This window comes from Solea senegalensis, linkage group LG18, assembly GCF_019176455.1.
Source record: "Solea senegalensis isolate Sse05_10M linkage group LG18, IFAPA_SoseM_1, whole genome shotgun sequence".
NCBI lineage: Eukaryota > Metazoa > Chordata > Actinopteri > Pleuronectiformes > Soleidae > Solea > Solea senegalensis.
The window spans coordinates 18,186,153-18,203,000 of record NC_058041.1 but is presented as its reverse complement, the minus strand read 5'-3'; the positions used below and the strand labels follow the sequence as shown (position 1 = coordinate 18,203,000).

The window sequence follows — 16,848 nt, the reverse complement described above, 5'->3', positions numbered from 1 at the left end:
ACAAATCCAGTTTGCTTTGTTTTCTTCTCCAAACTTGACCCCAGCTGGGGTTTTATATATATTTGTGTATATATATATATATATATATATATATATACACACACATATATATATTTATATATATGTATATATATATATATATATATATATATACATACATATATATACACACATATATATATTTATATATATATGTATATATATATATATATATATACATACATACATACATATCAGCCTGTCGCATGTCGACATGCTGGTTATTTGTGTGGATTTAAGGACCTTAATTTGTGTCTTTTTAAGCACACAAATCTGCACTTTGTTAATTGTGCACACTAGATAATGTTGTTGTTGGTTAACTACCCTTACTGTGCACTTGAAGCGCATTAAGCTGCACTTAATTTATTTTGTAGACTCTGCTATAGGCTGCTGTTGCAGGGCAGAGGGTGCACACAACATGTGTTTTTCTTTTATTATTATATTATTATTATTCTGTTATGCTAATTGAGTGAAGGTCAATGAGTGAAAGGTTATTTCAGTAACCATAATTCTTTAGCAATTTGATTTTTTTATTACGTATGTTTATCTTTAATAATTGTGAAATCCTCTTGAAATGTTTCATGAGTTATTCTCTGGTAATTTAGAGAATGATCAGGGAAATTAGAAGCTGTATTATAGCTTTTATGTGGTGTACTGATTAGCTGCTTGAATGTCTGACCTTATTCACAATAGGTTAGGTTTTTTTGTGGATCCCGAGAGTTCCCAATCTACCTGGAGTTGGAGCTTGGACGTTTGATGGCGAGCTACGGCCCAATGGAGAAGAATTAGTGATTTGATTGCATGCAGAAGATTGGAATCCTGAACCCCAGAAACTTTGCTTCCACGCACACAGTCAGCGCATTCAACAGTGTGGTAGGATAAACAGTGGACTGGGCAGTATTACCTGCTGCAAGGATTAAGTGTTTGAGTTGAAAGGGTTAAATTGAACATTGAATACAAAGACTATTGATACAGCTGTGAATTATTTTTTATTTTTTTTATTTTTATTCTTACCCGGGTAAGAATTGTACATATTATACACTGTGTAACTGTGTTTTCTATTCATCCTTCCCTGTTCTATTAAATGGGAAGAGGAGCTCTTTCTCAAAGGAGAGATACTGTGTCCGAGTTGTTCCTGGTGTGTTGTTTGGTTCATCCTTGGCTCTGTAGTCGGCTCTAGAGCTTCTGATCTCACTAGCCATAGATAAATTATATTGCATTTGTTCACCACAGTTTTTTTTACATGTTGTAGCTCCATCAAAAAGGGTTAAATATAGGTTAACTAAATTTTCTTTGTTGGATCTGCACAATTAGTTCAAGTAACTGAACTGTTTTTTTAATAGCCGCCCCTTTCAGAAGGCTCGGTTTTCGTGCATGGTCCCTTTATATGCAAATGAGACACAGGCAAACACACACCCACTTCTTCCAGGGGGTTTCTGATTTGTCCTCTTTACAGCGCTCACTCGCTCAGCTCCTGTTCCCTCCCCTCATTCCTCTCCCCCTCCCTCCACTAGTTCTCTGACAATATCAACATGGCAGCGTGAGCAGAAAACAGCGAGAGTGTCGTCACAGGAAGAGACGTCCTACATAAGGATGGAGCCGAACACTGTCCAACTGTAAATCAGTTAAAAACACTTAGGGACAGCACCACTGATCCACCGCTGATCGCTGCATAAACAGCTGCTGTATGTGACTGTATCAGACTGAGTCTGTGCTCCGGTCATGGAGGACATACTGAACAAATATGTTTAATTAGGACGTGTCAGAATGGTCAGTTATGACCTCTATGTGACCTTTTCTTAACAATGTGTGTGTTTGTACGAACACACGTTTGCTGACTTTATCCGGCACATTAGCTTCATATATAAAATCCTCTGTAAAACACTGTGCTCCACTGTGCAGCCACCAACAGCACACTTGTCCCTCCGCGTTGACATAATACCGCTCTTCCTCCCTCGCCTGCACTCTCGCAGGGACAAGGTGGAGCTCTCCAAGTAAACTTACTGGTGGGCGGTAACATTCGCGGTGAAATGCGCATGCTGCTGTCATAAGCGCAGGGAATTCAACATGGAGTGTTTTATGGCCTATACTTACACTAAGGGGGACCACGAAAACATGACTGAGTATTCTTTTTCCACACTTTGGCGACTGGTAGGGCCTCCAGAGTCCCAAATATAAGTATTAAAATGGTTAAAAAGTTGATTTTGCATAATATGTCCCCTTAAAAGTAAAAACTATCTCATTATCATATCATACAAGTTCAAATGGCCCAAGATTATTATGTCAGAGTTGCATTTACCCTTACAAATGCAGTTGGCCTGAACCCTGGTAATTAAGTAACAGTAACACGAGAACATATATACAAACCAGAAACAAAATAGTTTCTGGTTAATTTAACACATTTGACTTGTTATGTTCAATGAGCAAGTTATTTCTTTGAGTGTGGGAAAGTGTTTCAGGGTTAAGTTACACATCAAGGTTGAGGTTTCCAGTTGTATAAGCAACTATTGATTTAATACATCTAAAATATGGTTAAAAATAAAGAACTGTGAAACAACACATGTTCTTTTTAAGAGTGAATCAGCACAATTATAACACACACACACCACTTGCCACCCCCCCACCCCTGGGAGCCATTAAAGAGGTAAAGGCAAATGTGTCCAACCTATCCCTCCCACTTCTCTCTAACCATTAACACTAAGCAGACCTGTTCACTTCTCCTGCGGATGTGGGAACTCATCCTGATCTGTTGTTTACTCATAGTTACTCACAGTTACTCACATCATCAACAGGAAATCAAAGCCTCTAAGAACCTCAGGAGAGCAACTAAGGGTGAGGTGGCCATTTTTCACTAATGAGTCAAATAAATGTTTAGACAGATGCACATAACTGCTGCAGGCCATTTCTCGTGGTGGAGGCTTTAAGTGCTCAATGGCAACACCAATATACTGTAATTTGTATCCATCATTCCTAATCCCTAGTGCCTAATCCCTTAATATTAATGGATATTTGATGTGCCAACTGAAAATAAAAACTGTGTGGATCCTGTAGCCTTAGCATCAGCCTTTTAAATCCATTTTAGGATAAGAGACTTTGTTTATAGAAGCCACCATTTTGCACCACCATGTTTCAGCAGCAGGTTAAATGGACAAATCAGCCAGACATACAGTATGCACTATGTGTTTTTAAAAAGTACCTTACAGTGTATGAAGCAAAAGAAGCATCAGCTCTGATATGAACAGGCCACTGTAGTTCCTACAGGGAACTCTTACACACTAAAACATGAAACATAAAATATATGTGACCAACCAAGAGTAAACCAGCAACAATTCAGCTAAACAAAGAAAAGAGCTTTTTTTTTACAGAATATGCAAGTTGAAATTTCGAAGAAGCCACTCAATCTTTGGAATCATAGTATTGTGGGTCTTAATCACAAACTTTCTCCAGAGCTTATACACAACAACCGGATGGGATGACAATAGTTGGACAGACACAGTACTTCTGAGATGACAATCAAAATAAAGCCCCAAACCTCTTAACTACCTAACCCATCTTGCTAATGTTGCATTACTTTAGTGTTCATTCTAAGTCACATACAGGGATTAAAAGACGTGTTTTCATGCTGGACGCTGTCTATTAATAATCCACTGTGTGTTTCAGTTATGTGGCTCCATTGTTATTAGCTAGCTCAGTATTGTCTTTTTAAAATGTAAACCTGGGTTTGATCACGTGATCGTATTATAAACTGTAACAGGAGCATGTGAGCATCTGCTATTAATATGAATAACAAACCAGCTGATGAGCTTGAATAATGTGTGAATGACACAGCTTTGACTGTGATGTTAATGATTTAGCAACTATGAGAGTTAGCACATCAGCTCATTCAGTAATTACATTACATTACATGTCATTTAGCAGACGCTTTTATCCAAAGCGATTTACAATGGAATTGAGTACAGTCAGCGAGGGGTGGAATCGAACTTGCGACCATTGCGACCATGATGTTTTTCGCACATAGGGTACCGGTCTTAACCACTGAGCCACTCCACCCCAGTAACAGACTGATCCATCCACACTACAACACAGAACCACTTAAATGTATTTGATTGTATTTGATATTAGAAATATGTATCTATATTTGATCCTTCTAACTCTTAAGTATGCTACCAATCTTGTTTTTCATTTTTATGTTTGTTATGTTCATTTGAAGTATCAGATGTCACTGACAGCTTAGACTATGTAAATGTAATGATTCGGTCTCTTTGCTCCCAGAAGGTGTACATCTTTAAGGCTAAAATTCTCCCTAAACCAGTTTGAGGAGTGCCTATATTCAAATAGCCACAGCTTCTTCAACTCATGTTCAGATTTCCATGTGTTAGACATTGGTGGAAATCTTAGAAATCACACTTTCATAATCTTCCAAAATCTCAGCCTACTTGTTTCTGGTTATAAACAAAGGTGGGAGTGCTGCTCCCTCTTCTTCAAAAGCAGTTAAAAGCCCCTGATAGAAGAACTGGCATCAACTTGACCTCCAGGGTCACATGGAATTGTATTTGTACTGTTCAGGTTCAATTCCCAAACTGATCATCTGTGAGTGGAGTTGTTCTCCTTGCATGGGTTTTCTTAAAGTACTACGGCCTCAGGATTATGGAAATATTGGGAAACTAACAAATCAAATGCTTCAAGTCATTTGCTGTGGTTACCTTCAGAAAGAGAGCAGCCAAAAGACAAAAAACAGGGTTTCCAAGATTTTCAAGAGCCACATTTTGCCTAATGTAATGTTTTTGTGGAAAATAAGTGAACAAAACAAAAAACACAGTAAGAGGCTGTTTATGATGCTCTGCTCCATATCACATTCCTCCCCATACTCTTGGCTACACCCCAATAGACAAACACACACAAGCACACACCATTACCTTGGCTTGTCTGTCTCCCCCTGACTGTCTTGACCCCATCAACCCACAATAACACACTTGAAATCAGACACCATTCATTAACAGAGCTCCTCTTTGTTCAGCACCCCCCATCTTTACATCCTTCAATCCTGTCTCTATCCATTTCACCTCCCACTGCACATTTGCTGGCTTTTACCTGCAATTTTGTTCACAGTCGACACTTATTCACGGCCGTTTGACCGAACAGCATCTTTCTGAGCTGCTTCATTAAGAACACAAATATCTTTCACCAGCTACATGATATCCATTATTAGGTCTGGGTAATACCTTCTGTATTCTGTGTTCATGATGACAGCTCTTACACAGGATGTGAGTAACTTTCACCTGTGCCACCCAAAGTCTAACGTGGTGTCCTCCATATGAGGGTTGTGGGGCTGCTGGAACCAATCCATGATGGCCCCACCCTTGTTTGCCCACGTACCCTTTCATGTAGCATAATGATTAGCATCCAATGCTCACTCAGCATGCTGGCACCCAGTTTGAAATGCATCATTTCACATATAATAAATAACACTAATCTCAGACCTGCTTTTAAATATTGTTTTCATTTTAAAACTAGAACACATGTGTCAAACTGGTGGCCCGGGGGCCACATGTGGCCTTCCAATCGATTACATGCGCCCCGCCCACCACTGTGCGAGGTGATGGAATACAAGACTAAATGTATTTGCTGGCAATATTTTTATAATAGTAATAAGACATTCGGTTGTAATCATTGCTTTATTAAATGTATTACACTCAACACAAATTTTTTTTTAATCACAATTATCCTCGTCATTGTTTGCTAAATTTAAATATAAATCATAAATACGTTTTTATTGTGAATCATTTTATATCAAAACAAGGAGTTTTACTTTGTAATTCTGTCTAATATCATAATGAATATCTTATATTGCCCACCGGCTATATATAGTAGTTTTTTTCCACTTTTTTTCCTCTATGTCGGTCTCCGCTTGACCAGATTAGATGCTCATTGGCCCCCAGGTCATTTGAGTTTGACACCCCTGCACTAGAAGATGTCTAAAAGCTGGGAAGTTCACCGGTTATTATCCCTATGTTTCCAACTGATCTGCCTCTTAAAACAAATTATGAATACATGTGCGATGTTTAGGCCTCATGGAAACCCTTTAACATCATAACTCTTGGTTTCTCATACACACCAAAAGCAACCCACGTGGTTAAATCCCCAGCATGTTGATATGCATGCTTGCGTTCATGTAAATATGTTACTTACCTAGTGAAAATATGTTCCTTATGAAGCAGAATTGAGAATGTATTTTAGTTGTGTGGGAACAACATTGTAAGGAGACATGGTTTCCTTCTGAACTTGTTGTTGAGTGGTTATACCTGGAACTATCCAGTCAAGACTTGTCGATGATCATCATTGCAGTGATTTTCTCACGATTGGGTGATCGGCCAATTATAGAATATTTAAGAGCAACACAACACATCACTAAGCCATGAGCCAAAATGAATCAACAATGGTAGTTCAAACTTAAAGTAAAACCTGCTGGTGTCTCTGCCTGTACTGTGGCAACAATCATTAAAAAAACCTAAAAAATGTGAGGTTAAGTCAACTGTAACTGCTATCACCACACCATTCATTTTATTTATTGTTCACCTTTATTTAGTTGTTAGTGAAATGACAGGAAATGTTGACCTGGTTTTGTCTGTTAATGTTTAACCAGTGACTGGAAATCCAACATGAGGGTTGGGGTGTATACAGTGGGACTGTGTGTATGTAATTACTGTAAGTGTGTATGTGTGGGCTACTCAGCGGCAGCCACACCTGAGCTTAACTCTACATTCCAACCTGTTTCTTGGAACAGCTGTTGCTGCTGTTTGATCTCCACACACTTGGATTTCAACCAAAAGTAAAGCAGAGGCTTCCGAAACAGGTGAGTTGTGTTTTTTTATTTTCTGTCATTGCACAGCAGAGGCTGTGATGGACAATTTCATGGTATTAATGTTGATGCAAAATACACAAAGATGAAGGGATGAATGAGGATTACTGAAGAACATGGATCTGCTTCAGACATCGCTCCCCTCCCCGAGGTATTTGGCTTGGTTCTATATCTTACTTGAACCATCTCGTTTTTCTGCCCACGTGTTCCCAACACACCCCTGAATGTGTATGCATGTCAGTGAATCTGAACAGGATGCATGTGTGTGCACGTCCGTTTGTGTGTGTGTGTGTGTGTGTGTGTGTGTGTGTGTTCTGCGGCAGAATGTGATCAGCACTCATAGAGGTCAACCAGAGAAACCCGAGAGTGCAGAGGAGTAACTCCATCGCTTCTATCGACCAGGCCACGTTCTCAGCATCTGTTCCCTCTCTGCTGCTTCCTCCATCTCCTTTTTATCTGCAGCTCTGTATTCCTTCTTCCTGTGTACCACTCCTGAAATACCTTTCATTTTGCTTGTCATTGTGGTCACTTCTTCTTTAAATCCACCTCACTTTCCTGTAAAGTACCCTTTATTAATGGCTTACAAGTAGATCTAAGGTTATAGATTTGTTCTCAGCCACTCGACTTTTACAATTTTCATTCATTTGTAAAGAATGTTGAGACATTGTTTGGAAGAAAGCTGGATCTTTTAATCTGACAAAACTCATGCAGAAGAAATAACTCCACATTTCAAGCCACAGTGTAGGAATTCAGCTTTAGACAGCTATAATAGATAAGGAGATGAATATTGCTGAGAAAGAGGCTGAGTTTGGCAAAGACACATGTTATAAATCCTCACAAGGACAAAACCTTGACTCCCTAGAAGGCAGAAACATTCTGGCAGTGAATGGACGGCACGAGGGGAAACACAAGTGTTGTGGTCACCCTTGGACTAGAGCAGCTCACTTGTGCCGAATCACCTCAGAGAAATTCCGCCTGGAATCTCAAGAGGGCAAATACTTGGGGCACAGCCACAAGAGGTCGATTCTTGTTTGGCCGCAAAGAAAGTGACATACTCAACATTAACGCTTCCTTCATCACTCCACAATGCTCACACTGTGTGGAGAAGGGAGAGAAAGGGTTTAAAAGAGGTCACTGTGGCCCTACAGCCCAACTCATAGAGACGTAAGACAGTAGATGTGTGGCGATCAAGCTATAGCCACACAATGAGTGACTGTGCAGAACAAAGACAGTGAATTGTTAAGTTCAGATTCTTCACAGCCATTGATGTGGTAATGCTTTGGACCAAGGAAATTGGGAATGTTGATGGCATTTTATCCTTTATCACTTCCCCCGTTTGTCTCTTGCTCTTCATCCGTCTGTCGTATACTTGCAATCAACCCCCCCCCCCCATCATAGCAGAGCTGTGTCCCCACTCTGCACACAGGATGTCAGGCCAGACAAGAGTTACATCGCTATAGCAAACAGTTTAGACAATAATATTCAAACTTTTCTGTTCACGGAGACCAAATAGAGGCAGAATAATCACAAGTACAATAACAACAAAAATCACTAAAAGTTACACACTGCAGCTTTAAGGCCACATCATCTCTGCTCTAGATAACTGGGAAGTTTGAAAACACTGCTGGCCACATTTTGTTTTGAAAATGCTGGAGCTGCATTTTAGTCTGGAGGGACACAAATGGAGACCTTTGAAAATAATAATTTGGAGTTACCAGCATTTAATTCCTGATTGGGTCTTATGAGCTATTATTGGTGACCGAAAAGCTGTTTTACTCTCACCTTGTTTTGATCTCATGACAGTATTCACCCTTACTTTTCACCTTTGTTGTTACTCACAAAACAATCGTCTATAATGTACACTGGCATGCACATGTCCAAGTGAATGGTCACCCGAATTTACATTTAGAGGGGAAGTATGAACACAGATGACCCATACGTGGAGCTAAAACGCTAATTTAGAAGTTGTTTTTTAATTAAAAAAATGCAGTATTGATGTGTGGATGCAGCCTAAACGTTTCTAAACTGAAAGGACAAACAGATTTAGGTGTGTGCTAATTAGAGCTGCAACTAACAATTATTTTCATAATCGATTAATCTGTCGATTATTTTCACAATTAATCGAGTAATCGTTTGGTCCATAATATGTCAGAAATACTGAAATTATCAGTTTTTGTCAAACCTGGAAATGATGATGTTCTTGAGTGTCTTGTTTTTGTCCACAAACCAAAATGATTTCTTTGTTATATGGAGCAAAGAAATTGGGAAAATATTCACATTTAAGAAGTTGAAACAATTAGAAATCTTGCTTTAATCAAGAAAAAAAGCTTCAAACCCATTAATCAATTATTAAAATAGTTGGTGATTAATTTAGTAATTGATTAATAATCGGAAGCTGGTCTTGGATGCTACTTTATAACCTTTCAAGTTAACATTGGCAGCTTTTACCTGCTCTTTACTGGATTTGGGAAACTTGATACATCACTAATCTGTCCTGAAGTAAGTAGAACTGTCTTCAGGACACACAGCTTCTTTGTGTCATGTCTCACATGGAAGAGACAGGCGACCTGTATTAACAGTAAAGATGAAGGACATGATGCCGTCAAGAGCACATTTACGTCAGAATTCAACTTTTTTTTTCTTTTTTTAAATGGGACATTCAACCAACAAACCAACACAAGGTATATTAAATTCTGATCGAATTTGGCGGCTCTGAACCATTTAAATATGCAATATGCAGCAATTGAACCAAAAGCCTGGCAAAAAGCCATAGCAACAGTAACCATAGAGAGGAGATGGGAGTCCATTTTACCCGCACCAATAAACCGAGGCCCTTTTATTTCTCTTTATCTGTCTGGGTTGACTTGAAATGGTCTGGCCCTGAGAGCTGTGCATGGGGCGAGTTAGCAGATTGCACTTTCTGATATCTGGAGAGCAGTCAATCATTAAGGTCAACCAAACTCAGGAAGGAAACAACTCCCTCCTCCTCCTCCTCTTCCTCCTTAACTACCAATCCAATAATCAAATACACTTGGCCCAATCGACAACCGGCTCCTGGTTTTCACTGAAAGGCAGGTCTTTTCCCTCGCAGCCATAACAGTTTGAAAACTAAATTCTGTCATAGTCATTCTCAGTTTACTCTGCAGAGAGAGAGAGCCTGTTAGCATAACTATTAGCAAAGATGGTGGACACTGTTTACATTGTGTCTAAAAAGTGCAGAACTAGCATACTTTTAAGCCTCAGACCAAGGCTTGCCTAACAGTCATTCCGTGTCACTGGTGGGCACGTGACAAAAAAATGAACGAACATATTTATCGACTCAGGGGAAACTGTGGGAGGGAAGCACAATTTTTCAAATATAGTATAGAATAGTATAGCTATTCTAGTAATACACAGCTAAATGCAAATTAGTGAAGAATTCCTTTAACATTTTCCTGAAACATGCGTTAATCTCCAACATTTCACAAGGAAATGTCTAAAATCTCAATATTTAGCGACACCACTGACGAAAGTCGGGATTGTGAGCCAAGTCACAACCCATTCACCTGTATTTCAGTCCAGCGACTGTGTCACACGGAGTCTGTGCTCTGGTCATGCAGGACGTACTGAACAATTCTGTGAACAAATCGTTTTAATGAACTGATTCTAATGATTCAGTACACCCAAAACAACTGCTCTGCTCGTCACTAGTCTGTGTGTGTCGTATATATAACAATGTCACTAACGGTGTGTGTGTGTCACCTAACAATGTCACTAACGGTGTGTGTGTGTCACCTAACAATGTCACTAACGTATATAAAACAATGTCACTAACGTGTGTGTGTGTGTGTGTCATATATAAAACAATGTCACTAACGGTGTGTGTCGTATATAAAACAATGTCACTAACGGTGTGTGTGTGTGTGTCATATATAAAACAATGTCACTAACGTGTGTGTGTGTGTGTGTGTCATATAACAATGTCACTAATGGTGTGTGTGTGTCACATGTCACTAATGGTGTGTTTGCGCGTCATATAACAATGTTACTAACGGGGGTGTGTGTATATAAAACAATGTCACTAACGGTGTGTGTGGGTGTGTGTGTGTCCTATAACAATGTCACTAACGGTGTGTGTGTGTGTCATATATAAAACAAACTCACTACTTGTGTGTGTGTCATATATAAAACAATGTCACTAACGGTGTGTTTGTGTGTCATATAACAATGTCACTAATGGTGTGTTTGTGTGTCGTATATAAAACAAACTCACTAACGGTGTGTGTGTGTGTGTCATATAACAATGTCACTCATGGTGTGTGTCATATATAAAACATTGTCACTAATGGTGTGTGTGTGTGTGTGTGTGTCGTATATAAAACAGTGTCAGTAACGTTGAGTCCCATGTTCTGAACTGAATTTCCAGCTTGGAAACTTAAAACAACTCATTGGGGGATTTCAAGATGGCTGCCACGATACAAACACTGCTACCTTTACTGTTAATAGCACTTCACAGTAAGTCAGTCGTACACCTAGAACTTTCAACCATTGGCGTAGCATTGCTACGTTATTTGTGTGGGTTTAATATCATGTAGAGCATTGTTATTGACTGGTGTTGCTAACAAGGGTTAACAATTGCAAGCCAAAGATACTGAGATAGAAAGATAAGTTTGCGTTTCCGACTTCTAAACTGGAACACTGTGAACTTGGAGGTGACGTCACTCCCAGTTATCGACTTTCAAGTTCCGACGTAACAGAGCATAATAGAGCGGAATGAGGCAAAATAAAAGAAGTATGGTCACATTTCACCAAAAATAAACCACTAAAACAAGTTCAGTGGTCACACTTATACTATTAATTCTGTGAAAATGATTACATTTTTCTTACTAGGTTTTGGCTCCAACCAACAGTAAGATGTGTTGTACTCACAAGCTAAGCTTACACAGCACCAGTGCTACATTAGCTCAGTGCTAACAATAACATTACTTACAAAGAAAGGCTGTGTATGGTCCACAGCTGGCGAATTAAGAGGGCACTATCCTTACCTTAGCAACCTCACTCCTATGCATATGAATAATATCACTGCATGTCTCACTACAACCTGCTGCCCCTGCTTCCACAGAACCAGAGACCCATAGCTCCAGGCTGAAGGTGAGCTATCATAATATGATTGTCAAGTCTGGGTTAAATCCCAAGAAGCAACAGCATCATGGAGTCAAACCTCAAGGGCTCATAGGAAAAGAACATGAGCCAGTGACTTGAAATTTAATTGGTATTCACACCAGCCCTTCTAATTCAAATCCTAGTTTGTTTGCTCAGAAAGTCTGGTTCGTTTGGGGAGGTGTGAATGTGCAACCGAACTCTGGTCCACCTGAAAACATAGGTCTCGGTTTGCTTCAAGTGAACCAAATGCAGGAAGCGGACTACAATGTAGGTGGGCATTGTGGGTAAACACAACCAGAACATATGCACGTGTAGAACGATAGCAGGGAGAAATGTGTGCAGCGTACATTTGTCGAATGTTCACATAAAATTAATAAAAAATTTGATGCAGCTTCATGTTTGGCTCTGAGGAAACACGTCGTCCTGCATTCACCAACAGATTTGACACTTTTCTTCATTGTTGTCTCGTCTTCTCCGTCAGTCATTCTTGATGCAGCGCTGCCTCAGGCGAGGAGGGGAATACTTTGTTGAAAAGGTTCGGTTTGTTTCACTAAAGTGTGAAAGCGATCTCACGCCAGCTAAATGTTGCAACCCCCAATCATACCGAGTCTACCAAGTCGAGTTTTTAAGGCTTGGTGTCACCACCAATCAAGAAGATTAACAAGGTCTTGATTTAATTAAATATGGACACAATTATGGACATTTTAGTTAGAATAACAATAGGCATTGGCAGTAGAGTAGAACTTTATGCTTTTGTATATGTCTGTAATAAGAATTTTGTTCGAAATAAAGTGGTCTGTCAATCCTGCCCAGCACACAGTGTGTATTTATAATTGGATGTGTGTGCCTTTGCACACTTTCTGTAAGTTTTTAAATATGAAATAAAAATAGACATTGTCCTTCGGCTCAGTGGTGCCGTCCTGCCATGTTTTCAGGTTTACTTTTCTCCAGCATGGACATGAACCACAGCATTGATTTCCTATTGTTGTTGATTGAAATCATATTGATTTGATTTAGAAAACAATTTTGGTTTTGGTTTTGGTTTTTTTTGTCTGGTCTCGACAGTGACAGCGACTGTGATAAGAGTAAAAACAGTTACCAGAACTGATGGTAATGTCACATGAAACGCCATTTTGATTAACTTTATTTGTGTCATGGTTGTTTTGACCCCTGCCCAAAGGATTGTGTGGATGAAACCATGTTAGTTCAATGCACTTCCCCAGGGGAAACTCACACAGCCCCCCTTCCACATACAAGCCTCCCATCACCTTTAACCTCTGACCTTTCTCAGTGGCAGGCAAAAGACTGGAAGTCATATCACACTTCAAGAGATAAGCATCAGACTCTATGGGTTTAGAGAAACAAGGTCTGTTTTTTATATCAAAAACTAATGCTTCTTATGGCCCAAAGCCGGACCAAAGCCTGATATCTTTAGAAATGTGAGAGGAAATTGGATTTTCACAGAACATATCAGCTGAGCTTGTATCCACATAGAGAGGTACTAAATCGACACAAGGGAAATTTTATTCATCTCAAACAGTAACACCAGCAAATCTCTCTCAGGAGAAACCCGACAGTATTAGTCAAAGTGATGATCTGATCCAGTTTAACTATGTCTCCACTGTCTCATGTTACAACATGAGCAGTGTGTGCTCTCCTCTCCGTCCACCCTCCTGAGTGTGTTCAGCCTTCAGGCCTGCGTCGCCTGACTCCACAACACTAATGCATCTGGACATCTGGCAGCACTACTGATTTGTAAGCGCTGATAAAACTTGTCCTTCACTAAAAAGATTACATTAGGAATAAAGAGCGCATAAGTGAGTTAGGGCATGGAACAGTATGATGAAGCCTGTGAGCCATCATGGCTAGAAAACACAGCAAATTCACATTAATTATGAAGCAGACTGTGTTATTTATCTAAAAGATGTTTTCCTACTGGAGTTCTGGTTCCTTGTATCTTGATCCTGGATGAATCATCTCTCCATAAACCACACTTCTCACTCAGACCACATCAAACTGCATTTAAGGATCAAGCTGAAGGAAAGATGCCTCATCAATGTACGCTGTGTCCATTTCTGCTTATCAAACAGACATTTGTAGCCTGTGGTGTTTTCCGAGTTCTTCCAAAGCTGTCAGTCAGTGGGCGCTAAATATTTATATATTGCATTAGCTCACATGACATAATTATAATTCTGTTTTCTACTGTAGCTCCAGTGTTGCGTCACCAAGTCTGTTATAAACCACATTCACTTAGCATGCATTCAGTTACATCTGAGGGATTTGATTACAAAAACAAACTCACCTTTCTACTCACACACATTTGTTGATGCTCTACTCTCATTGTGGTTGAACATGTACAGTATATGGCCATCTGTGGCTAATGCTGACTTAGCCTTGAGGACAAACTGAACGCACTATGAATGACACAAATCAAATGATACAGGTCTATTTTCAGCTAATCCACTAAAATAATTCAAGATAATCTGGCTAAAAAACACTTACATTTATCATATAATTCTTAGAGGGGACATATTATGCAAAATCAACTTTTTAATCATTTTAATACTTATATTTGGGATCAGTCGCCAAAGTGTGAAAAACAAATACTCAGGGGGGACCACTTTTCGTGGTCCCCCTTAGTGTAAGTATAGGTGATAAAACACTCCATGTTGAATTCCCTGCGCTTATGACGGCAGCATGCGCATTTCACCGTGAATGTTACCGCCCCACCAGTAAGTTTACTTGGAGAGCTCCACCTTAGCTCCACCTTGTCCCTGCTAGAGTGCGCAGGCGAGGGAGGAAGAGCGGTATTATGTCAACGCGGAGGGACAAGTGTGCTGTTTGTGGCTGCACAGTGGAGCACAGTGTTTTACAGAGGATTTTATATATGAAGCTAATGTGCCGGATAAAGTCAGCAAACGTGTGTTCGTGTGTTTGCACCACTTCACATCAGACAGTTTTGTGAACCTTGGTCAGTACAATTTTGGACTGACCAGAAGATTAATAATAAAAAACGGTGCTATTACATTCCCACTGCTGTGGAGAACACAGGAGTATCATGCTAGTTACTGAAACAAATCTAGAGTTTTATAAGTAGTGAGTTACACAAACAGCGGCCAGCGGTCGCCGTATTTAGTCAGAGGCTGTATTCAACCGACATACAAACACACACATTTTTAGGAAAAGGAAAATAGGGGCAGCCTGTGGCCAAGGGGGAAAGGGAACTTGACTTGTAACCGGAGGGTCGCCGGTTCAAATCCCCACCCGGCCAAAAAGGGCTGGGGTACCCCTGAGCAAGGTACCCAACCCCCAATGCTCCCCGGGCGCCACTCAGTGTGGCAGCCCACTGCTCCTAATTCTAGGATGAGTCAAAATGCAGAGGAATACTTTCCATAAGGGGATTAATAAAAACTAACTTTCTATTTAAATAGAGCTCATAACTGACCATTCTGACACAACCTGTTGCAGTCTACATACTACAACTTCTTGTTGTTCAGGGTCGGACTCTGGTGCAAACATATATGGTTGAACCGCAAAGTTTCTTCCACCAGCCATGTTTCTCTCACAGTTCACGTTCAACTGTTGTCATGGTAGAGTGAGCGTGCCGGCGTCAACACACCCCCTGGAAGAAGTGGGTGTGTGTTTGCCTGTGTCTCATTTGCATGTAAAGGGACCAGGCACAAAACCGAGCGTTCTGAAAGGGGCGGTTTTGGCAGGGTTATTGAACTGCTATGGTGCTTCATCCTTATGGTATTTTGACCGCTGACATGTTCATTAGGACACCAGGGAACTAGTTTAACTTGGAGAAATAGGGTATAATATGGGACCTTTAAAAAAGTATTGCATGTTTTAAATGTCTCTAATCACCCCTAAATCCACTATATGAAGGGTATCTTTGCAGTTTTTTGTGAACATCCATGTTTTTCAAAAATATCTTTAAATTACAACGAAAGTATGCAAACATGTGTAATTTACTGCATTCCTGGTGTAGAAAGTCTCATGATTTGTGGTGCTGCCACATTCAGTGAGTTACAGGGGCAGACGGAGGGAGGAGACACATATCTTGTCAAACAGCAGTAGAATTCACTTCTGAAAATGTTTGCAGGTGTTTCGTTGTGTTTTTTGTCTTACTCAAACCTGATCACTGCTGCTTCCATTTGTCTCGACATAAAACAAATCTCTTTATGCAGCGCAGGACTGTCATAAGGTGACAAAGATCTAAACTAAACATGGCTATACAGAGAAACACAGAGGGAGTCGTGTGGAGCGGATAGGCTTTATCACCATTGTGTGAATTCATCTGGATTGAACTATGTGGACATTTGGTTATATTCAACATTTATGCACTGCAGGCTTAAATAGCTCAAATCTTTCAGTTCAAACCAGAGAGAAGAAACAAAGTCATCCCAAGACCATATCACAGATATATCCACATATGTTCCTCCTATAGCCCCATGGACTGAACTGAAATCTCGAGTGAAGGCCAAACGGGATCATGGGATAGGCACAAAAGACCCGCTCTGTCTTCGGCACTGTGATAACAACATCCTTCAAACCGCTGCCACAACAGACTGCATGGCCGATCAACACACTCCTTTTATTGTCATCTCACAAAAGCATCTATATGACCTGCGAGGCATCAAGTCTTTGGAATGAGCAGTGACTCCAGTCATGAGGAATTTGTGCTTTGTGTGATACCCACAGGGAGATGTGACCTCCCGCTAAACCCTTCCCATGGAGAGAGAGAGAGAGTTCTCTTTGTGTCTTTGCATGGGATGAGTCGGTGAAGACAGTGAGACAACCTTTGG

At 40.2% G+C, this 16,848-nt stretch overlaps 1 protein-coding gene across 1 annotated transcript in view; it reads right to left on the bottom strand.

The window, feature by feature from the left end:
- The window catches only part of ngfrb (nerve growth factor receptor b), a 43,936-nt gene that overhangs the window by 7,563 nt on the left and 19,525 nt on the right, over positions 1-16,848 (bottom strand). The gene's annotated exons all lie outside the window — the stretch shown is intronic.